Source organism: Pygocentrus nattereri, chromosome 7 (assembly GCF_015220715.1).
Source record: "Pygocentrus nattereri isolate fPygNat1 chromosome 7, fPygNat1.pri, whole genome shotgun sequence".
In the NCBI taxonomy this organism is placed as follows: domain Eukaryota; kingdom Metazoa; phylum Chordata; class Actinopteri; order Characiformes; family Serrasalmidae; genus Pygocentrus; species Pygocentrus nattereri.
In genome coordinates this window covers 9,541,484-9,566,304 of record NC_051217.1, presented here as the reverse complement: position 1 = coordinate 9,566,304, position 24,821 = coordinate 9,541,484, and the positions used below count along the sequence as shown (strand labels likewise).

Genomic DNA, 24,821 nt, shown 5'->3' with positions numbered 1-24,821 from the left:
GTCTCAGTGGAAACATTTTCCATTTTTTTTTTCTTTGTTTTCCCTTGTTTGTTCAACATGTATAGATCCTTCTGCTGAGCACGTAATCAATAACCTTGTTGAAGATTTGGTTTGTTGGTGGAAGTGATTATCAAAAACACCCATATTAAGTTTGTTGGGATCTAAATGAGTTAATCCACGATTCGGGTACATTTATACAGTACATCTGTAGCAAGCCGCATGTTTGATGTCTGCGTGTCAAGACATCTCAATAGAGTAGCTGTGGTTCACTCAGGCCCTGCTTTCAAGAACAATGGCAGAGTAAACAAGAAAAGGCTTGTGGAGCACAAAAGCTCTCCACCATAATGGATTTTTAAATAGAGAGGGGAGAGCAGGTCTCCAGTCAAATCACTGCCCTGTTTATTCACATCCTCCGCTCTGAAATAACTTAATCCACCATTCTTACCGCAGATTAGAGAACATTTGCTTCAATTAAAAGCAGACTCTACAGCAGAAATGCAAGGCACAGCACATCAGCGCAGTTCTTCTGCTCTGTGTGGGGCTATGGGTCGATAACAGTGAAGTGCTTCACAAATACAGCCAGACCGTATCACCATTTTAGAGAGACCTAAGGTAGGATATAGCATTCTCATTATCATTCACCAGTGTTTTCTTCTGTTTTGCAATCATCAGCGCCACTGAAATCATTATCGTCATCATTGCTTTCAGCAACACCATCACAAGATGGCAACCCCACAAAAACAGATCCCCACACTGGTCACAGCAAAGGAACCTGTGAAAGTTTCCTCATTTAGCTCCAGCTCCAGTCCTGTTCATCAGCAGCATGTTTATGGGTGTGTGAATCAACGCTATCTCTATGTCAGCACCCCATAAACAATCTCTTCCCTCCTCATATCCATGCCACCATCGGTCCAACTCATTCGCTGCTTCTACCAAACTTTAAAGTGGTGATAACACAGGCCATAAACGCCACACTTGCTCCAGTCCAAGTTTGAGTCAGAAGCCTGCAGATGAAGATAAAGAAAAGAATGAAACACGCACTCAGACAGACTTTGAATTGCAACAATACAGCTGGTGTCTCTTTAGCACACTAATGCAAGGCTTTGAAGAATTTTACATTGTTCACACTGTAACCTTTTCTAAAACTGTACAATGCAGTCATTGTTAGCTGTAACAGCTGAATGATTTGGTTCGTGACTCAAGAGTTTGCAGAAAGCAAATCTAATTGCTTCAGATTCTGGATAAAAGTCACAAAATGTGTCTTCTTGAAATTCTGGACAGTGACAGAAGGCTTTGAGGAGTTCATCATTGTTCACACTGCGTCCTTTTTATATATTACAGTGCAGGTAGCTAAAATAGCTCAGTGGTTCATGATTCAAGAGTGGAGAGCAAATCTGTTTTCTTCAGATACTGGCTAAAAATCACAAACACGAAGTGGCTCCACGCGTGTCTTCTTGGAATTTCAGACAGTGATAAAAGACTTCGAAGGATTTGACACTGACGCATCTTTTGTGTAACACTATCATTGTGTGGAAAGCATTATCCAATTTCATCACAACGTGGCTAAGAGCACACTAACCATCTACACATCTATACAATAACTACATTTGATTTTTTGATGCAGTATTCTAGACATTCTACAGATATTCCGACTGAACTTTGATGGTGTGGAAAAATGTCTCTGAAGGTTTCTTTGAAAAACTCAAAAAAATCTCCTGAAAAGAAGGTAATGGGTGAACAGTGAATACTTAAAAAATGTGATATTATATTTAGATTTTCTTTCCAATTTATGTTTCCTGCCTTTTTCCTGACACTGAAAAATTATTAACTTTTTGACTGGAAATTAAATGAGAGGTCTCAGACACAGTATTGTACATCTATACTTTATCTGTAGGTGTAGAGGCTCCAAAGAATGGCATGGTTTGCACTGCAACCTTTTTTTTAATACAATCACAGTGCAGTATTGGTAGCATTGGTATAAATATAGTGTAGCATATATATATATATATATATATATATATATATATCAACTTTTATTTTATGTCACACACTCAGAGACAGGAAGAGACATCACTGTGACACTGTGAAAGACATGCATACTAATACAGGCATTCTCTCCTGCTGAACACTGATTCCTTACTGCTTTGCTCCTGACATGCTTGTTTACCTATTACACTTAAGTGTCTTATGCAAACAAATGTCTGGAAGCATCTTCTGTCTCTAAAGCACAAAACCTTCCCCACTCAAATCTAACACTACATATTTAAAGCCTATGAGGCTTTCTTATCATATTACTCTCAACCAACACGTCTCTTTGGTTCTCATACACACTAACAATAAGCTGGGCCTATCAAAGAGATTTGTATTCATGTCTGTAAAGGCACAGTGCTCCATAAGTAACAGTTTGTCGCTAGAAAAATAAAACCTTGTTCTTTCAAAATGGTAACTTTCATCCTCATGTAAGTTAATGTAAGGAGATTTTATTCCAGGTAATTTGTGATCACTGCTGTGGCTCAGTCATGAATTATTGTATACAAATGTAAGCAGCAGCTGGTGTTTCTAAGCTATGTGAAAAAATGCAATGTCGTAGACTAACTCGTGATGGCTCAAGCTGAATAAACACCAAGATGTAAATATAAGCCCAACTAAAACATGCACTAATACCCACTGCAGACTGTGCACAACAAAGGTCTTCTATGTTTATTGCAGGTCGCACTTCAAAAGATGCTGCTAATAAAATCTTTGCCAAATCCTGCGGCAGACTGTGCACATTCAATTAAGCTCACATGTGCTAAAGATTTTATGATAGATCTTCTGGCAAGAGATCCCAATATTTAGCAAAAAATATTTATCAAAATAATTGATAATAAATATAATAAAACATTTCCATTTTTAATATTCTCAAATATCATCTCAAATATTTCAATATTTCATAATTATTATTCAAAATGTTTTACACAAAGTCATTTATCATCACTGTTAAATCATTTCATAGCTGATCCTAATTTCAAAGGCTGATCTGACCCAAACTAGCAACACCAATCTGGCTCTGAACAGCAGTGAGCAGTAAGAGCAGAAACAGCATCTTTTTAACCATTGTCTTAAAAATGTAAGCAACCGCTTTACACCAGAGTGGCCAGTGCACAGCTTCTACAGTTAGCTAGCTAGCGGAAGCAGGAAGTATGAAATGTATTTGAGCTGCATCTGGACTTACAATTCATTCCTTCGCTGGAATTGCGAGAGTCTCACAAAAGCTGGGCCAAATCACAAGGAATCCACATTGAATCAGATACTCAGAGCCGTAGCTGTGGTGAGAAGCTGGTATTTGGCTTGACAGTTGTTGATTTTTGGCCCTACAGAAGTGCCTGACTTCATAAAGCTGGTAAATGTTTATTTTACCAGTGGTAAATTTTAATTATTGAATTTATTAAATATTATAAAACATTTGCTGCAGCTACAAATGTTCCTCTATATATGAACTGAAAGCTGGGCAAATCTAACATATGCAAGCTAGTACTTAACTTGGGAGCAATAAAATGTTATATCCCCTATTCCCTTTAATGCCTTCGTACACACATACATGTTATTCCATGTCACACCCAGTTCATTGCTTTTCAGACACTTGACAATGCAGTGGTCACACTGGACGATTTTGGAGCAAAATTTGTTTCAGACACTGCCAGGACTTTGACAGATGGTCGCAAACGCATTTATTTTATTGAAAAAAGATTTTAACTCATGATCAAAAAATAAATGATTTGTGATTTCTGTCTGCAACAGCTTCATGAAAAATTTACAGTCTCAAGAGCATGACATCAGTATTGATTAAAAAAAAGGTGGAGCCATCCCTCAAACCGAAACCTCTTCTTAATGGAACCTGGTGGATATTGAGTATTGATATGGGAAAAACAGTTGTCCACTTTACCCTTTGGGGAAATGGAAAAGTCTGAATGATTGCCAGTGTGAAGCAGATCAATACTAATGTCAACGCACTGAATTTAGCTGAAGTCCCACAGGATGCATGTGTGATTGGCTACTTAAAGTGGAATGATTTGTCTGTATCTACATTAGCATGCGAAGTGACACAATCATTCAATAGCTAAGTAGCTTCTTCCTGCAGGCCACATGCAGAAGGAAATGTGAAATCCCAATACGGATCTCCAGGAGACCCCTCTGCCTGACAACGGCTTTTCACCACAGAACCTCCTCCCATCTGTGTGTAAAAAGTTCATTTCTGCACAGCATTGAGCAAGTGTGCAGTGAATGGATTGTAACAGTCTAGTTATTGAAATCAATAGCAATAACTGCAATCCCTCATTCTGAGAATGGCTCTCAACCCAATCAATGGATACTAAATTACACTTTGTCTATTGCACATAATTTCCATTTGAGAGATGGAGATCAGGATTTCAACAGAACAAAAATCAATGTCCAAGAATGTGCCTCATTATGAATCATAAACCTTCAGACCTATGTAAACCTGCTGTAATAAATCTGGTTCGAAATGGAAAAGCAGAATGAACCAATGTTGCATTTACTTTTTATACTATGTAATTCATATGAAAGGGCACACAGAATGCAGAACGATAGGAGCTTTAGGCACAGTTACATGATAGTGAGCAACCAATTACCATTTGAGTGGTTATATTGAGTGGGCTATAAAGAGACTTCCAGAAAGGAGTCTATGAAGTCCATATAAAAATAAAGCAAGAAATTATCTTCTTGAATCCTACACACACACACACAAACACACACACACACACACACAAACACACACCCCTATACCCTGTTTTTCCCAGCATGGCAGTGATGGTGGCATGTTAGTGTATGTATGTTATGCTGGTACAAATGGGGGGGATTTTTGCTATTTATCAGTTATATAATTCTTCAGCTGTCCAACCATGTACAGCCTTTGTTGTGAATTTTGAGCTTAATAAGATGCATGTTTTCGATGGAAGGCAGTTCTGTACTGTAGGCAGGCCAGTCTAGCACCCACACTCTCTGACTGCAAAGTTAAACCAGCATATGCTGCTTTAAAATGTGTTCTGCATTAATGGTGCCTAAACACATGAATAAGTAAGTTACTCACTAATACCCAGCTATACCAAAACAGATGCTGGTTTTTGAACTTCACCTGGCAACAATCTGGACGGTCCTTTTTGATCCAGAGAACACAATGTCCATGACTTCCATAAACAATCTGAAAAGTTTGCATAAAAGTTTTACACATTTCCACTGAACACAAGTCGAACCCAGTTGAGCTCCAGCCCAGAGAAGTCGGCGACATTTCAAGACATCGCTGACAAATGACTTCCACTCTGCATAGTATACCCATAAGTCGTATTTGTGTGTGCAGCGATGGACAGCATTTATTGACAATGTTTTTTCAAAGTATTCCCTAGGGCCAATGTGGTGATATCCATCACAGAAGCATACCAGTTTTTAAAGCAGTGCCATCTGAGGGATCAAAGACATTATATTGTGTTTTTTTTTTCTTTTCCTTTATCCACAGAGATTTTGCCAGATTCCCTTAATCTTTTGATATTATACACTGTAGAAGGCAAAAGACCTAAAAACCTTGCAAGTGCTTGTTAAGGAACAAAGTACTTCACTTGTTGAAGTATTTATTGGCAAAGTAGCAAGCCTCAACCCATCCTCGCTCATAACAGACTTGGCCTTTCCTGGATGCATGTTTTACATACAAGCATTATTTTATCACCTGTTTAAGAAGTTTTATCAGCATTTCTCAATGTTCCTTTTTGGAATGTGCTGCAAGTGTATATTTACAAAAAAAAAGAAGTTCAAATGGTTCTGCATTAAATATGTTGTCTTTATACTGTTTCCATTAAAATGAAAGATAAAGTGAATTTACAATTCACTGCCTTCTGTTCCTATTTGCATTTTAACTACTGTTCCAACTTTTTAGGAACTGGGTTTGTGCTTGTTCCATATTGTGTGCATTATGATATGACAATGACATGCATTCAAACAATGATGATTATTTACTTACCCAAGATGATGTGTCAGTATGTAGAGATCAAGGCGGAGAGCATGTGTAAGGGGTTTTTGAGTATCTTTGAGGATGCCACTGCAATGTTGGCTAAATATATTAATTTGTGGAGAGAGAAAGAGAAAGAGACATCCAAATATCACTCAAGCTTCCTGTCTCTACCCTCTCATGCCTGAGAAAACTGTTGACATTTTGAGAAAGATTAAATGAAGGAGCAAGCATGAAATCTATCCTGAACGACACAGCAAACAAAGAGGAGGAAACTCCTCAATAGGCCCCATTGTAACTGGATGTGACAGCCTAGTCAAAGATAAGAGCGAAACAAGATATGAGGCTTTTTATTCGCATCCAGCAAACGGAGACTGCGAATGCTGCTTTCATACTGCATTAGCAAGCTGAGGGATATCAAAGGTCTCATCAGGTCTAATCAAATGATGGAGTATACAGATGTGTGGTACACTGCACAAGAGTAAAAAGGACATTTGTTAAGGTTAGAGGAGCGGCTTGGTTTTCATGGATATTGATGCAGGTGGAATTGTATGAGAGAAAAAGAGGAGAGACCTGCAGAGGGAATATCATTCATCCCTGCAGCCTGTTATACACACACTGAATGAGGTGCCAACCTGTGTCATTCAAAAAGCCATTTCTGTCCACCCTGCTCTATTGTCCTCTGACAGAGAGAGAGAGCAGGTAAAGTGAAAAAGCATGGGTGTGTGGGTGTGTATGAGAAAGAGACAGAGAGAGAGAGGGAGGGGGAGTAAGGGGTAGGAGTGCAGCGGGCGGGGTGAACATTCATCAGTGTGCCCTTTTGTCACTTCAAATGGTTGCTAGTGAGGATAAAGCATTGCCTGTTGCCTTCTACAGCGAGAGCATTAGCAAAACAGGAAAATTCAGAGACAGACAGAGAGAGAGAGAGAGAGAGAGAGAGAGGGTGGAAGAAAGAGAGAGAGAGGATGGAAGAAAGAGAGAGAGAGAAGGAGATAAAAGACTGAAAGGAAGTGAGATGGAGATATAAAGAGACAGACAGAGAGAAAGACAGATTGGCAGAGAAAGAGAGAGAGAAAGACTGAAAGACTGACAGAGTGAGAGAGTGAGAGAGAGTGAGAGAGAGAGAGAGAGAGAGAGAGAGAGAGAGAGAGAGAGAGAGAGTGAGAGAGTGAGAGAGTGAGAGAGAGGCGCAAGACAAGTATAGAGAGAAAAACTAAGAAAAACAGAGAAGATAGACAGGCAAAGAGATAAAGAACAGAGACACAGACAGAGAGACAGAGAAAGATGAATGTAGAGCGGGAGACAGACAAGACAGGGACAGAGAAAGCGAGATAGAGAGAGAGGGAGCGAGAGAGATTACCATAGAGACAAACACATTGATACAGGGGAGGGGGAGAGAGAGAGAGAGAGAGAGAGAGAGAGAGAGAGAGAGAGAGAGAGAGAGAGAGAGAGAGAGAGAGAGAGAGAGAGAGAGAGAGAGAGAAAGAAAGAAAGAAAGAAAGAAAGAACAAAGAAAGAAAGAAAAAGAAAGAAAGAAAGAAAGAAAGGTGATTAACAGGCAGACACACCAGTGCAGAGAGAGAGAGAGATGAGAGTGAGAGAGGGACAGGAATATGGAGAGAGAAGAATAGAGAGTGATAGAGAGAGATAGGCAGCAAGGGGCAGAGAGAGAGAGAGAGAGAGAGAGACAGAGAGAGAGAGAGAGAGAACGAAAGAGAGGACAGACTAGAGCAGAAGTATAAATAAGTCTGGAACAGTACATTACAGTATCTCTAATTTCTCTGACATGGGGTAATTCCTGCATTTATTCCAACATGTTCGTGACACTTAGGGCTATTTCCGTATTTTGGCGATTAATCCCATTATTCAGCTTACTCAGAGTCAGAGAAGCATGTCTGAGAGTTGCACTAGACTACCCATCATCTACATTGCTTTCTCCCTCTGTAGGCAGTTTTAAGGTAGTGTCAGAACTGCTTAGCTTAGCATAATGAGAGTCAACAGAAAGGACCAGCTTTCTGAGAGAATGAGAAACACTCCGGCTCATGACTCCACAGCTGGGTGACTAGCGCTGCATACACTGTTCATTGCATTTACATATGAAACGCACAAACATACTGTTCTCCAGACAGCTCCTCTAAACTCCACTGCACTTTGCAATAAAAGAAGGAAAAACTGGCAGGCCTGGGCGTCAACATCCACTCAGCGAAAACGAGTCCACTGCAAAAACGCAAGAACAGTCAGTCCGTAAATATGTGGACGGATTGGTTGTAATTTGTTGTAAGTTATCATGCACTGATTGTTCAATCAGGAAAGTCTGAGTCACATCACATATTTCTGTTCCAGTATCTTTTGACAAACCTAGTTTGGATCTTCTGCTTCACTCTTTGCGCTGGGATGATGCTGAAGCCTCTCTACTGCTGCCTTTGCCTCTCTTTCTCTTCTGCACACTGTACTCAATTTAGCTCACCTGTAGAGCCAGCAAAAGATCCAATTAAAACTCAATCCTTCACTGAAATTCTCTACATATCAGACTGTTGCTGCCCAACACATCATATCTCTAATCTTCAGAATCCAATCATTTCATTTTCTGTTTTTTTTGTTTGTTTTATGGCTGGTTATAACCTCATTTATTAGGAAGAAAATTAAGGTCAGTTTTGAAACATACATATGAACATACATATAACATACATTAGGGCAAATCAGTAACACTACAAATGACTAAACAGCCTAATCTTGACCAATGTTGTTCAGAGGAGTCATCATTGCTTTCCAACATTTCAATTCATTGTGTTAAAACAAGGTGAGTGACCCCAAAACAGTGTTCACTCTGTACCAAGGGATGAAGTCCACATAATGAGAAACAACACAGCCAGACTATTACTGCAATGCATACAAAGCAGGAATGAAAAATCCTAGTTAAAAGGTCAAATAGTTAGAACACATTAAACATTCAACGTTTTTGGACATACTTTAAATAAATGTTTTTAAAAATCACCTGTTTTAAAGCAATGTTTTACCAAATTATTTGTTTATAAATTGGAATTAATGTCTCAAAAACATGAATAACATAAATATGGCTTTGCATATCAGCCAAACTTGTTTATCAGTTGTACAGAATCTACAAAATCATGTTATTGTTTTCCAAGAATAATGACAATGAGAACTGCATAACGGGTTTTAAAATAAACAAAAAAAAGACTGGAAATAAATGCAACTGTAATGAGCCTAACATAGCTGAGTTAAATATTATCAGTGCCGGATTGTGACAGTGACAGGGAAGCATTGATTGCAATGTATTGTACTGCACTTGAATTGAATTGTATTGTATTGCACTGTTCTGTGCTCAACTCTGTTCCCTTTTCTTTACGTATCAACAGTGACTTTTTGCTTCTGGCAGTATCTGAGCTCAGGACTCTCTAACTTAATGGTAACTAGCAAAGATATCTCTAAATAGACAAAGCACTTCTTGTATGTCACTATGGATAAGAGCATCTGCTAAACGCAATAAATGTAAATGACGTTAACAATGAAGAGGTGAACTATCATTGAAAATTCTGCAATCACTTGTTATGTTAATAATTTATGCAAATTTATGTATATGAAGTTTTTGATTTGTAATTTGTAATCAAACTATTCTGACCTCAGATGTATTATTTTATGATCTATATAAGCCCAGAAAATGTATATTCAATTCTGCAAGTAAATCACAAAGTTTTTCTATAACAAAGAAAATGTATGACTCTTACAGCGAAGAATTGCTCAGTTCGGCCAGATTTTGTGGATGCCTCCCCTGTCGTCTTACTCGTCGTTCCAGGTAGTTTCACAGATTTTCAAGAAGATTCAAATCTGGGGAAAGAATTGTCATCTTGGAACACAGGGATAGGAATGATATGTTCCTCAGTGAGATGATAAGCAAAAGGCAAAACCTGACTCTCCAGCAGCTCAGTGCAGGCACTGTGGTTCTAATTTACTGTCACCTCAGCCAAAGGAAATTTCTGGAAAATTATAACATCACAGAACATCACAGAGCTCCTCCAGCTTGAACCATACCTTGGAAGTAGTCCTCACTGAAGGCTTTCTGAGGTCTACAATGAAGACAATGCCCAGCATCATTCACATACAGGCAGAAATGAGATTCATCTGCCCAGATAACATGTTTAATGTAATACAAAATTCTTGTGTCCAGTTCTTGTGTCTCTTTTCGCCAACTGTAACTGGGCAACTTAATGAGTAGATGTGAGCAATAGCTTCTTGCATGCCACTCTGCTCTGTATGTTCATGGTATCCCTGTGGAGCGTTCTTTCAGAAATTGGTTGTGAAAAACCTTACTGACTTTTAGAAGCAATTCTTGCCTGGACACAAAGAAATTTTTATTCACATTCATTTATTTATACACACCCTGCAGGTATTTATAGCCCAATCATTCTCATGCAATGCCCATGTGCAGGAGCCTTAAGTTAGGGAACTTACACATTACATATTTTATATATATATATATACACATATATATACACACACACACACACACACACACACACACATATACATATATATATATATATATATATATATATATAGTATATGATAAGCTGCACCAGTAATATGTTTAGTTCCTATGTCTTTGGTATGTTCAAGTGTTTGATTGTCACTATAAATACACTGGAATATTCTGACACATGAGCGTGCACTGATTGTACATTGTAATTTGTGCAGCTTCTTTGTGGACCTTGGCAAAGGTCCATCCTGAGCACAGGACACGGCCAGACTTTTGACAACGCATTCATAAAACAGATGCTTCAGCACATGGTTACTGTCATCTACTGCAATCCCGTATCTACCACAGACAATCTAAAAAATGTCACTTACTGTCGATGCCCCACACCCCCGCTCTTCCCACCCCTCTCTGTCGCTCATTCTCTCTGCTCTCTTACTCATACAGGCATATGGCAGTGTCCATCAGCATAGTGGACTTGTTATGATGAAGGATGAAGTGTGCCTGTTGAATTATGTATATGCAATAGAGTCACAGATCGCTGTGGTAACTTTCACTGACAGCCATGAATACCTGTGAGGAGGCCAGAGACCATGTGACTTCCACACACTCCCTGTCTGCCTCTCTTTCTCTGTTTCTGTCACTGCCTGCGTGAGTGCTGCTGTATATCACAGAGCACTTCGTTTACTCTAAACTCAGCAGATTAATTGTGTTTCCTAAGGCACCTGTGGCCACTTCAAGCAGACTTCCCTTCCCTCAAGTCAGACGCATACCTTTCCACCCAGACCTTCTGATAACTAACCTCTAATCTTCACTTAGCCCAATTCTCTTTAATCGCTCGGAGTTCTCTAAAAGCAGACTTCTAATCACACATTAAGATCATGCCAGGTTTAACCACTAAAGCCTAAAAGATGGTTTAGCACCATCAGCTTGATTTGCACTTCCCATTAATATTATCAAAAAGGATGAATTAATGTTGATTGTTTGGCACACATGACTGCTTTTTATGAGTGAATCATATGACAGAACATAAAACAGCACTTACAAAAACACTTTTTACTAGAAATGAAATACTGTAATAAGAATTTCAATATTATATATTTAGGGATATAATACAACTGGGACAAAAATGCAACTATTGTATTGTGACTTGCATATGAACACTAGAATGCAGAGCTCTTGTATCAAACTCTTGTATAAAATATAATACTTTTACATATTTATCAAATCCAGACATCACTGTATGAAATTTAATGATGATATTTAATCAAATAATGAATTGTGTAAATCAATACATGCCTATATATATATATATATATATATATACACATATAAAATATATTTTATTTATTCAACCAGAAAATATCAAATGGTAATTTAAACAAATACATATACAATAAAAAGTATACACTGAATCCAGTAAAAAGTGACAAAATCTTTGTTTTCAGTAATGTTGTTGTCATGTTCCTGTCTTATCAGTGCACTGTATTGCAGGTATTTGTTCAATTCAAACAGTAGCGCAACTGATTTCATTTAATGTGGGACAGATTGAATAATATACATATTGGATGGGGACTATGAATAATAGTCTTCCTCAAGGAGAATATTTTACATATTTTTATTGTAATTAGAGTGTATCTTTTACAAATGAATTTGGTGTAGTGTACTTAACAAATGCAAACCACTCAAAAAAAACAAAACAAAAAAAAAAACAGCATTACATTCTATTTCTCAGACTGCCCGAGTGTTTTTCCACAGGACTGTACCCACAGTACTGAGCAAAGGACACGAGTTTATACTTCATTTCCAGTCAAAATGGCCATTACCAAATTGATGAGTATTTTCTGTCCATGTTTCATCCATTCTTTTCTAGAGACCTTCCTTCTTCTAAGAAACCTGTAGGGTTATTTTTTGACAGTCCGTAAAACTTTACTCTTCATATCAGACGTCCAGTTTTGCTGTTGTAGCTTTTTTTTTTATTTCCTTTTCTCAGTAATAGCTGCAAAAAAAAACTCAGGCCTTCCTTATGCAAGTTTACCGTCATATCTAATCTTCAGAAATGTCTGCTGAAAATGAATAGCATGTACTTATTGTTCATTTTTACTTTAATTAAATAATTAAATAAATGGAGGATGGATTGGGCAGCCATTAAATAATAAAAGCGTCATGCAGGTTCAGCTGTCAGGTGTCTGCCAGTCGTGCTAGTCATAAACATGCTCACCCAATCTCATTTTTTGCACTTTCCTTAATTGCATGTCTATATTTGGCTCAGATAAATCAAACAAAAATCAGGGCAAGTGAAAAACACCCTGCTTGATGAATTTGATCAAATTACCAAGGACATTTTCATAGCACATGCTTTGAACAGTTTAAAACTTCACTTTTTTGGTCTTTGTATAGCTACATAACTACATAAGCTTTTCATGACAACTGACATAAGCCTGCATAAACAATTAGAAACACTTATTCCAACAGATGTTATTAGTTGTAAAGGTTGAATTTGCTAACTTTCATGCCAAGTTGACACAGCATCTATGGCAGATATTTTTTTTTCCTGACATAAGGTAGTTAACAATGACATAATGCTGATAAGCGGATTTAAATTGTGTTACATCATCAGTATTATAGCACGGTGACATACACTAAGCTTCATAGTCAGTTCTTAACCCTAAAAAGTGTCATGATAGAACCCAATGTCAGAAAAGTTGACAAAAGCAGCTTTTAATGACAGATGATGCCTTTTAGAACATAAATATTTATGTAAGTTAGTTTTCATGGTAGGCTAATGTACACTATATAGCCAAAAGTATGTGGATATCCATTCTAATTATTAAGCTCAGGGGTCTGAGCCATACACACTGCAAACAGGTGTATAAAATCAAGCTCAAAGCCATGCAATCTTGATCCTAGTATTGGCAGTAAAATGTTTATTACATAAGGGTTCAGTGACTTTAAATGTGGAACTGTTATAGGATGTCACCTTTTTGCCCTGCTACATCTGCCCCGGTCAACCGTAAGTGCTATGATGGTGATTTGGAAGCATCTAGGAACAACACAAGCTCAGACCACGAAGCGGCAGACCACGCAAATTCACACAGCCAAGTAGCAAAATTGCTATTATGTAAGGGTGACTTTAAATGTAGCACGGTTGGATGGATGTCACTTTTGTCACAATTTCTGCCCTGCTTCATCTGCCCTGGTCACTGGCAAGTGCTTTATTGTGATTTAGAAGCATCTAGGAACAACACAAGCTCAGCCATGAAGCAGCAGACTCATTCGCAAATTCGCAAATTCCTACAGCGGGGGCACCAAGTGCTGAAGCATGTAGCAAAGTGATAATTGCCTATCAATAGTGTGCATTACTCCCTGCTAAGATTCAAACGGTCTCTGGAAGAAACATCAGCACAAGCACTAAACATCAGGAGATTCATGAAAAGAGTCTCTATGGCTGAGCAGAATCAAACAAGCCTTAGATCATTGTGTTTCACTATCTGGCCGTCTGAAGGATGAATCAGAGTTTTGCAGATGCCAAGAGAATGAGATCTTCCAGGGTTAGGTAAACTTGAATGTTACAGCAACTCACTACTGTTCTGGGAATATGAGGGCCAACAAGCTCAAGTGTGATGGTCAGCTGTCCACATACTTTTGGCCATATAATGTGGGTGTCGTGTAGACTTATAGACACTGCTCTACAGTGTTACTGTGTTAACTATGATTCTTTGTTTGCTAATGCTTTTGTCAATAATGTATTCAGTGAAGGAATTACAACTGTACAGGTCTTCATAAGGAGTTGTCTGCTGTGATGCGATGTGCCTTAAGAGTGCGGTCACTGGGGTCAGACACTTTATTGTAGCTGCCACAGGGAGGACTGTTATCTGCTCTGATGATTAGGTGGTTGAAAACCCCTTCTGCTGACACCCCCAAAGCTTTGTTTGCATGTGTGTATGGGAGAAACAGGGCTTGAACGCTGCAGGCCATCTGGAGGATCAAAGAGCTCTTTTCCACATTTATCTCTCTCTCTCTCTCTCTCTCTCTCTCTCTCTCTCTCTCTCCCTCCCTGTCTGTCTTTCTCCCGTTCGGCAGTGCCCAGTTCCTTGGCAGGAAATTTGTCCAAGAGATAACCAAACCAGGGTCAAACACTCACCTTACTGACACACCAATTAAGCCTCAATAAGACGCTGTTATTAAATTGCCTTTTAACGCCAACCACAGTGACATGGGAATGCTGGGCGAGAGAGAGCAGTCACAGGCACTTAAGAAATGTGCCACCTCCAGATAAAGCTTCCTTTATACACACACACAGGCCTGATGAATGCAGGAGTCTAATTAGACAAAATGGCATCAACAGAGACAAGACTAGAATACAAAATGGGTTTGATGTTAGGGTGTGTGTGTGTGTGTGTGTGTGTGTGTGTGTGTGTGTGTGTGTGTGCGCGCTGGAGAGGAAGGAGTCATTTTCAGTTGTCGAACACATTAATAGCCTTGTACGGTTTCTCAAAATTCCACAACATCTCTGTAAAGGAGCGCTTCTTTGAAAAATCAAATGAATGCAAATTTCTCCTTGGTCAATCAGCCAAGATATGACTGGCGTCTGAAGTTTGCTCTCGAGTTTTGTAACGGAAAACTAAGGTTTAAGGTAACATAGTATCTTGTTGGCTACTGTACTGTGCAAGCGTCCAACCTTCATTTGATTTTCAGTCAAAACAGCGACAAGTTATTCATCTTTCAGGAGATATTTCAGAGGAATTTATATGATCCACATCCGATGTCTCCAATACAGGAGCTGAAAAAGCGATTAAGAGGCATAAGTGGCTATATCAGCATGAGATAAACAGTACTTAAAGCTTACATCTTTGAAAAGGAGGAGATAATCAAGCTGCAGTCTTGGTTCAGAAAAATAAAAAAACACAGGTGTTTCTGTCCATCCTTACACTGTAAAAAGACCACCCAATGCTTTGAGTCTCAGAGGATCTTAGCTATCAAAAAGCTGTTACTGAGCAAAGGAAATGGATAAAACAAAGAAATAAATACACAAATAAAGAATAAAGCCATTCCTGATTAAAGGAAATAGATAAAAAAAAATAAATAAAATTCACAAATTAACGACACGCCGGAGTCTGGACCTCGAGATCACTGAATGTGTTAAGGTAGTGTAATAAGAATTACAATGCAACCAACTTCTAAGACTGAACTTTGGAGGTGTGGAAAAACATCCCTGTAGATTTCTTTGAAAAACCCAAAGCAAGTTTCCTGGAAAAAAATGTAACCTGTAATAAAGGCAAAGAATGAACAAACTAAATACTGGAAAAATATGATTTATTACTGTTGTTGAGACTAAATTTCTGTTAAATATGTTTCCAGATTTTTTCTCTGATGCTGAGAAACAAGTAACTTAGTCGACCTCTTGACTGGAAAGTAAATAAATGGAAGAACTTAAGAAGCAAACACAAAACATACCTTGGCTGATTGATTAGATTTAGGCTAAGAAGATAACTAAATTAGATTTTTCCATTACTGTCAGATAAAGTTACTAGTTCACAATTGTACTTGCTGGCCACAATGTTGTACTACAAAGAACAGATACAGGGTGTTATTTATTCAGTAGTCAAGTAACAATAATGTATAATTTAATCAGGGTTTTACACTTATTTACAGAACAATTTTTAGCAAGTGTCAATTATGTTTCCCCCTTTTTTCTTTCTCCCCTCAGGCACGTCTTCAATCTGCCATTCTCAGACTGGAGTATAATATAACCCGCTCCCCCACCACATTCATCCATCTGTCTGCATCAGCAAAGCCCCCTTCCTCATGCTTGTACACTCATGACACTCAGTGAAGAAAGAAAAGAATGAATCACGTAAAACCTTATTCATTTTATCTGGTCTAAAGTAGCTCAACAATAAGGGGAAGTAGTTTTAGGAATGAGTGCAAATGCTTCAGTTTTGCTCACTTTAAAAGTTCCATATGTTAAATAATTAAATTTATTCGGGAAGAATGATACAACAAAGCACTAGTGTAGTGATTATACAGTGAGTATATTGTACTATTTCGCTAAATATTGTCCCTGCGATACAATAAAAATCATTCTGGTTTATAGAATGTGTACTGGATGCATTTTCTTGTTTTGGTATACAAATACATGCATTTATAATACAGAAAATGCATTGAAATAAATCAGGGGTCAGTGAATAAATCAGTGTAGCTGGTGCTTAAACATGTTTAAAAGGCAGCGCTGAGTAATGTTTATTTGAGCTTGACCTGCGACTTTCATTAGCTGGGAGTGGCTAAGTATGACAGCTTGGAAACAAGACTAATTTAATAGTTTGCACTTATAGCTTAGGCTTGTACTTTAGTAGTTCGCATGACAGGAACAAAAAAGGACAATAACATTTTTATTCCCAGTTACTTACACGGTCTAAAGTCTAAAATTTCATTATTGTGACAGAGTATATTATGACCCGATATCAGTATCGGAGAGGTTGATTTCACAATAATGATTAACAAATGATATATAGGTCAACGCTAAAACACAGTATAAGCTCATACTTATTCTAGTTTACAGTTACTGGATGAAGTCCAGGAAGGGGACTTAAACTGAATCTCCTAACCAGAAGATTCACCCGGCAAGGTAAAGACAGTTACTAAACAGAAACACACAGTCATGCTTTCCTTACAAACACCAAACTACTGAATTGCACCGATTTTACCCAACATACACGTGAAAGCCGATTAAATGATTTATCATAAAACCTTGAATGAAGAAAAGGAATCTTTCTGTAAGGCTTTCAAAAAGTCAGGGTTTCAGAAAAGAATATCACCATGCCGTAGCCATCGCTAGGCAGCCGCAGTACACTATATATTACTTATATATATATATATATATATATATATATATACACACTATATTTTACTTACCTAGTGTTTATAGTCATATAACACTCGGGCAGTAAAAGATTACCTTGAAATTTTTATCAAAGTTTCATTCCATTCTAAATTATGAATAAAAGCTAAATGGATGGAGACAGAATCATGGTTATATGACATTAAACTAACTCTTCCCCCCTCCCTCTTTCTCTCTCGCTCATTTAGGACTCAGCAGTGTCTCTTAGTAAGGGTGACTCACCCATTACACACTGCAGAAGTGGAAAAAGCGGAAATGGGGGTGCAGTAACCATAGTAACAAGGTATGCTAACTAAGACCCTGATGAAACGTGTGGACAAGTGAAGCACTGGATTGACCCAATATATAAATGTAATTTCAAAATGAATAAAATGTATGGAATCAACACACTGTCATCTTTCAGTTTATTTACCTTTGCTGTATTATATTTATTAATGTGTATTGTCCATTTAAATCAAGCAAATTCATTTTTGTCAGTGTGGTTGTACGTTGCTCTAACAGAACAGGGGGTAGTAAAAGATTTGCTCACAGTGCTGCATGCAAGCTAACACTTGTCAAGAGACCACCCATGCCCTTTTAACAATTTAAAAACTAAGAAATTTGAAATTATGCTGAAACATTATTTCTGAACAGTAATTTCTATATGAATGGTAAATACATACTATGTTTGTAATTCAATCAAACTACAGGTATGTGGCATTTTAGAAATGCAACTGGGCTGTGGATTCCTGACTGAGCTGGGTGATAATAATAAAATTAAATTTTGCAATATTTTTCTCATAAATGAGGATCAGTGAGAAGTACAGTGGAGGCAAAGGGTGCAGAGAGGGTGCAGACTTGAGCTCCCTTGAAAACAATAAAATCTAACAGGTCCCCCCAGTACTGAAGGCCTAATTTATTAACCATTCTATTATTTACAATTTATTTTTGCAATTGTTTGTGTGCAAAACCAAAAGTAAATAAAATAAAGGTCTAAAAGTCCATAACTCCTCTCCTTTAAAGTTACTTTTTTGGAGATGCCTCACAAGTGGGGTTGAGGTCAGGGTTCTGTTCAGACCACTGCAGTTCCTTCACACTAAGCTCGTCAAACTGTGCCTTAAAAGACCCTGCTTTGTGCACAGGGGTATGTGCTGGGACAGGAAAGGACCTTCCCCAAACTCTTACCACAGCTTTGAAAATATATAATTGTGTAAAATGTACTTGTATGTTGTAGCATTATCATGGATCTGTAGCAAGGGACAGAACCCAAACCGTGAAAAACAGTCCCGGACCATTATCCCTCCTCCACCAAACTTTACTCTTGGCACTGTGAATTCCTGTAGGTTGTGCTCAGGCAGATGCGCATGGCTATGTGCTTGATTTCATACACATGACAGCAGTGGGTGTGGCTAAAAAACCTGAACTCAATAATAAGAATAGGTGTCCACATAGTTTATCTGTTGGTACTCATACACGCTACAATTAGAAATGTTTTATTTTTTTCCAGAGCTAACGATAAGCAGTTCCAAAGTTTAGCTCCCCCGACCCCCCGCAACTGTCCTATAATATTGAAACACAACACAAAACATTGCATAATAAGAAGAGATGTTGCAAGTGCGTGCTTGTACATTTTAACAGTAAATCTGGGCATGTTTTGAAGAGCAGCAGAGTGTTATTTGAACTGTTATCAGTCTATCACAGATTCAGATGATATTTAAGCTTGTCATGACCAAGTTAATGACCTCATATTTTGAGTACTGTATTCTATGCTGAAGGATTTACAAACCTCAAGACATTTGTTTTTATTAGACTGTTTTGGTCTATATTCATGAAAGAATGCAATTGTGGGTATAATGTTTGCAGTCTGTAAATATCATTAAAACTATTTTTACTGTTGTGTGGCATCAATACCGGTATACCGGTATGGACCGTATATCATTCAGCATTCGTTGCTGGACACTGCAGCACTGGGCTAACTGTATGCTGAGGCTTTTATGAGCAGACACAGGCAGTGTAAGCTTTAACTCCAGGCTCATTTTTCTCTGACACCCATAGGCAGAGCAGTGCAGCTCCACCATTAATCAGCAGAGATTAGTCGTAACGAAAGGAAGGGGCACTGTTATTAAGTAGTAATTGTGTTAAGGAGTTGCATTGGGAACGTTAGCGCTGATGGCTGAGACGCTGGCTGATAGGGACGGTGTCCTGTCAGGGACAATCTTCAGCCCACTAAATAGTGTTCAGACAGGCCAGGGTGCGGAACAACCCCACATTTATCATTCTCACACACCAAGAGCCATGGGGCTGTCACACAAAAGTAAGCATGGTTCTGTCTCACACACAAACTCACAATATACTGTACAAAGTTCCAAAGAATAATGTGTGTAAATCCCTCTCTCCCAACCCCCTCTCTCCCTTCTCTCTGCCTCTCTCTCTCATCTCACACACACACCACAGGCTTAGGCTTTGAGCTCCTCAACAGGCCCACCAAGGCAGAGGAAAGTGTGGGCAGTGTGCCAGCACTGGACTGGGCAGACCGGCACATGGCACCTCACACTGTCCAACACTACCTTCTGCTGAGAGAGAGAGAGAGAGAGAGAGAGAGAGAGAGAGAGTTCCCTCATCTTTCTCTATATCTCTTCCATTTCTAGTCTGTACTGTGCCATTGCTCAGTGATTAAAGGTATGCAGAAATATATAAAAACACAATGCTATTTACTCCAAATATCATCATGTATTTCTCATTTATTACTGCAGTTACTCTTACGATATAGGTGGCCAACATAACATTGAACAAGTTCAAACACCACACAACACATAAGATGGTTTGACTGCCCCTCTGTGATAAAAGGTAATGCTGCAAAGTCCTTGTTCAAGATTCCCAATGTACCATTGACTTACTGCAGTAAATGTCTCTAGGTAAGAATGTCTGCTGAACATGATTTACTTTACAAAATTCCTCTAAGAAAAAGCCATGTAAAATGACAATGATCCATGAACACTGATCCACTGACAATGATCCATGATCACACAAATGGATAACAACAGATAACTACATGTGAGCTGGTCTGATTGCCCATCCAGGTAAAATAGAATGCAGCAATAAAAGTCCTTTGGCTAGACTCCCAATGTTACATTCATTTACTAGTACAAATGTAAGCATTTTATTTCCAATAAGCAGCAGTTGTTATAAAGACCAAATTTGTTAATGACAATGTCAAACTGACAGACATAAAACTCATGTTAAGTGAGGCAGGTTTTTGTTGAAATTAAGTTGTGTCATAACACTTTCTGGAATTAAAATATATGGCACATTATGACAGAAAACTTAGTGGTACTGTATCTATTCCATAGTTCATCTCATGTTCATTTCACATGCAATTCTTAAAAGACTAAAATGGACATTTTAATCCAGTAATAGAAGCCATTGGGCTAGACTCCTATTTTCACCTTACATTTGCTGTTACAAATGGCTCTAGGTAAGACCATCAGCTAAATATTGCTAGAGTGCATTGCTGTGATGCACAATAGACACAAACACACCCACTGCTCCGCTGTAGTGTCAGCAGCACACTTATTTGTACAACCGGCTTCAGTTAGGAGGACACCTCAGTACAGCAGAGGTTTGATAATGTTTTAAAGGGTCCACATGGACCCATCAACTTTTTATGAAGTAAAGAATTTGATGTAGTTTGAAATTGTCCATTCATTCCCCAGCTCAAATAGTCCATATATGGAAAATATATGTACAAACCAATCTGTTTTAAGGTCACTGTTTCAGTGATGTTCAAAAAAATAAATAAAAATAAAAAAACAGCAAACCAGCAAACTTACATATACTACGCTGGTCAGTCTACGAGAGTTTAACCCCACCTATTTACACTGAATAGATCATTCACAAAAATAAAGATTTTTGATGATTGTTTTTGGTACATAAAGCCATGGTTGTAAGTGAACCTCGGAAGGAATAAAATACGAAAAACACAGGCTACGAATACAGGCTTTTTGTGATAACAATGTGATAACAACAATAATCTAATATAACTGGTTACCGCACACAAACTTTGAAGGTTCTGCATTGCTTCAAATTAGGCTTAAAGACATTTTTAATAATTTAATATCAGAAACAAATGTCAAGTGGAATAACAAGCAGGGTGTCAGCATCTAATTTAGCTAACAATGCACTTTCCCTGAGCAACACTAAAACAAGGTTTAAAGTCAATGCACTGGGAGTTTGCACAGTGTATCATGTTAGTATGACAAAATGACAATGGAAATGATGATCTTGTTTTCCTTGTTCTAGGCAGGTATAGCAGCTAACAAACTAACAAGCTTGTGTTCCTCATTTCACTTCATATCTGTTTTTGTCAACATGCACTTTGCCTAGAATAAAACTGTATTACAGCTAAAGAAGCTGTTCCTCTGTAATTATCTGTACACCACCCACAAATGCTTTCTTTTGTAACAACTGCTGTGAGCTAGGACAAGCTTTACAAAGAACTGGCAAAAGTACCATTCGACCCAAGTTTAGATTGTAATTTAAGCTGTAAATGTTGAGTTTTCAGTAAGCCAGGCTACGTTGTTGTTGCTAATCGAAATTTGGCAAGTTGGAAATGAGAAATTCGGCTAACATTAGCTTGATTACATAACAAAAAACGACTACTGATATATCATAACATTTTGACCTTTCACACACAAACAAAATAAATATAAATGAAAAATACACACAAAAATGAAATTTTAACAAAAAAACTGAGTCGTGTGCTACAGTTTCTTATTAGGTTGCGAACACATCTGTGGACAGAACATATAAAGGTCAATGTTAAGTGACTATCATGAAGTGAATACAGTATATAACTTACAAACATACGATGCAAAAATCAACATTTACATTACATTTACAGCATTTAGCAGACGCTCTTATCCAGAGCGACTTACAAGAAGTGCTTTGTCAATCTAGAGAAAGTATCTTTGCTAGTTACCAATAGCTTAGAGAAAAAGACAGTCCTGAGCTCAGATACTGCCAGAAACAAATATGTCACTGCAGAACTAGTAATTGCAATTAAGCACTAGGTACAACAAGACAGCCTTGTAACTAACAGTCTAAGCTAGAGAAAATCTTAACTCGGAGCCTACCTTTACCAGCAGAAAGACAGAATTCAATCAGAAGACAAGCACATCAACCAAATGGAGGGGGTTAAACAAAAAGTCTTTCATTCATAACACTGCCCTTGTTTAGACCTTGTTCTGTAGTTTCCTCTTTTAGGAGTGAGCGCAGACATGGGCCAAATGTGACATAACTGTAAAACATTTTTCATGTTTCTTAAGGAGCCTAGGTCACAAAGCTAGCATCTGCCAAGAGAAAGCTTTAGGGCTGTGTGTGTGAAAGCATGTCATTCTGGTTTCTGAGAGGGGAAGCGCTTCCACATGTAATGGACTGTGTCCGGCAATCGATTCTTATTCCCCTGTTGCCTTCCTCCCCATGCCCATGGATTTAAGAGCGCTACGAGGCTAGTGCTGGAACATTATGATAGCACTGAGTTATCAAGTTAATCAGCTCTGTCAGGCAAGAGTTAAATCATGAGAATGATGTTTAGTCACAGGCTGCTACTAGGACGTCAGGCCAGCACTGAGGCTTCAGATCTAAGCTTGGGGATCTTTATGAGCCATTCTCAGCTTTCAGAATGGTGTCATGTTGGTGTGATTTCTTGGAAAATCCCCAAACCATTGTCCAATACAGCTTCTAAAAACAAAAAAACATTTACATACACAATAGCCCAACAAAGTTCTTAGCTTCTCTGAGACACTGGACAAAACGGACATTTATAGTCCTGTTGCAGGTCAGCTCAATTCAACCTAATTATAATGTGAAACACACCTTGTTGTTTGAATATATCAGGGTTTATCAGGGGATAGTATATGTGAAAGCACTATCTCTTCTGAAGTCTAGGGTATTAATAGGGAATTTGTCCCCACCTTTTGCTGCAGCAAAATGTAGATGTCGGAACATTATTGTGGGCATTTCATTGCATCCAGTCTCAAAAACATTAGTGAGGACAGGTACTGATGTTGGATGATTAGCTCTCCAAATCATCCTAAAGTACTGGATGGAGCTCAATCACTTCAATGAGAGCAGTTCCCCTGCTCGACAGCCCAGTGCTGGGGGGCTTTATGTCCCTCTAGCAAACATCTGGCATCAGTGACCTGAGGCTCATGCACAGCTCCCCCAAAGCATTTTCAATTGGAAGTGCTTTTTATGATAATAATAATAATAACAGGACGCTTTACATAGTATCCAAAATAGTATCCAATGCTTTACATCCAAAAAAAAAATTCTAAAAAGACTACAGAGAAGAAAAAAAAAAGGTTTTTAGTGGAGATCTGAAGGAAGACAGAGAAGAGCAATTACGAAGAGTGGAAGGTAGAGAACTCCAGAGTTTGGGGGCAGCAGCACTGAAAGATCTACCACCCATAGTAGAAAGTCTAGTTGAGGGGACTGTGAGGAGTCCAGAATTAGAAGATCGGAGAACATGAGAGGGACAGCATAAAGAAATGAGATCAGAAAGGTATGTCGGAGCCAGACCATGTAAAGCCTTGAAGGTAAGAAGAAGGATTTTGTACTTAATCCCAGAACTAATAGGAAGCCAATGCAACTGTCGAAGAAAAGTGAGTTATAGCAATCGATGTGAGAGAAAATGAAAGCATTGATAAACATTTTAGCATCAGTATCACTCAGCATAAGGCATAAGCATACAATGTTACACAGATGATAAAATGCAGTTTTGGTGACTAGCTTAATGTGAGACTCAAAAGTAAGGGATGATTCAAGAAGACATCCAAGGTCCTTAACAAATTGGGCTGGCTTAATATAGTCGACACCATCAACGTTGACTGAAAAGTTTACTACTCAGGATAGTGAGGTTTTAGCTCCAACTAACAGAACCTCAGTTTTAGTAGCATTTTATGGAGATTACGTGAACTGTGTGCCTACAGTTGAACGTCTGCAGCATAGGATGCAAACTTAATGTAGCTGAACTCTCCAATTATAAAAGGTGTCTGAGTACGCTTGGATTTATGTTTAACAACCCCCCACACCAACCCACCCCACCACACACCAACCCACCCCACCACACACCCCAAAAGTGCAAGCCCCTTCAAATATTCTCACTCATATTTGTTTTGGTATCATAAATCTGCCATAATGTATGATCCTGAAAAAGTACTTAAAAGCATTTACATAGCTAAATCTATACTGAATTGCCTGACTAAGAGCCAGGCACTCATGTGCTAATCACACTAATGTTAAGCATGACAATTGAACCATATTGTTTACATAATCATATCGTAGTTAGACTAGCCGTGTTAGCTGAGCTAATATTGAACCATTGGTGTGCATGCCAAGGCCTAACAGGACCCAGATAAATAAATATCTGCTCAAACAGGCCATTTTACAGC

The 24,821-nt window shown here is 38.3% G+C and overlaps 1 long non-coding RNA gene across 1 annotated transcript in view; it reads right to left on the bottom strand.

Annotated features, from left to right (window-relative positions):
* Positions 1-6,017: 6,017 nt before the first annotated feature.
* The window catches only part of LOC108442927, a 212,316-nt gene continuing 193,512 nt past the window's right edge, over positions 6,018-24,821 (bottom strand). The window contains exons 2-4 of the long non-coding RNA XR_001859096.2: positions 9,745-9,844; positions 8,357-8,465; positions 6,018-6,100 (exon numbers count right to left, since the gene is read on the bottom strand). This is a non-coding gene — a long non-coding RNA (uncharacterized LOC108442927). The remainder of the gene's footprint in view (positions 6,101-8,356; positions 8,466-9,744; positions 9,845-24,821) is intronic.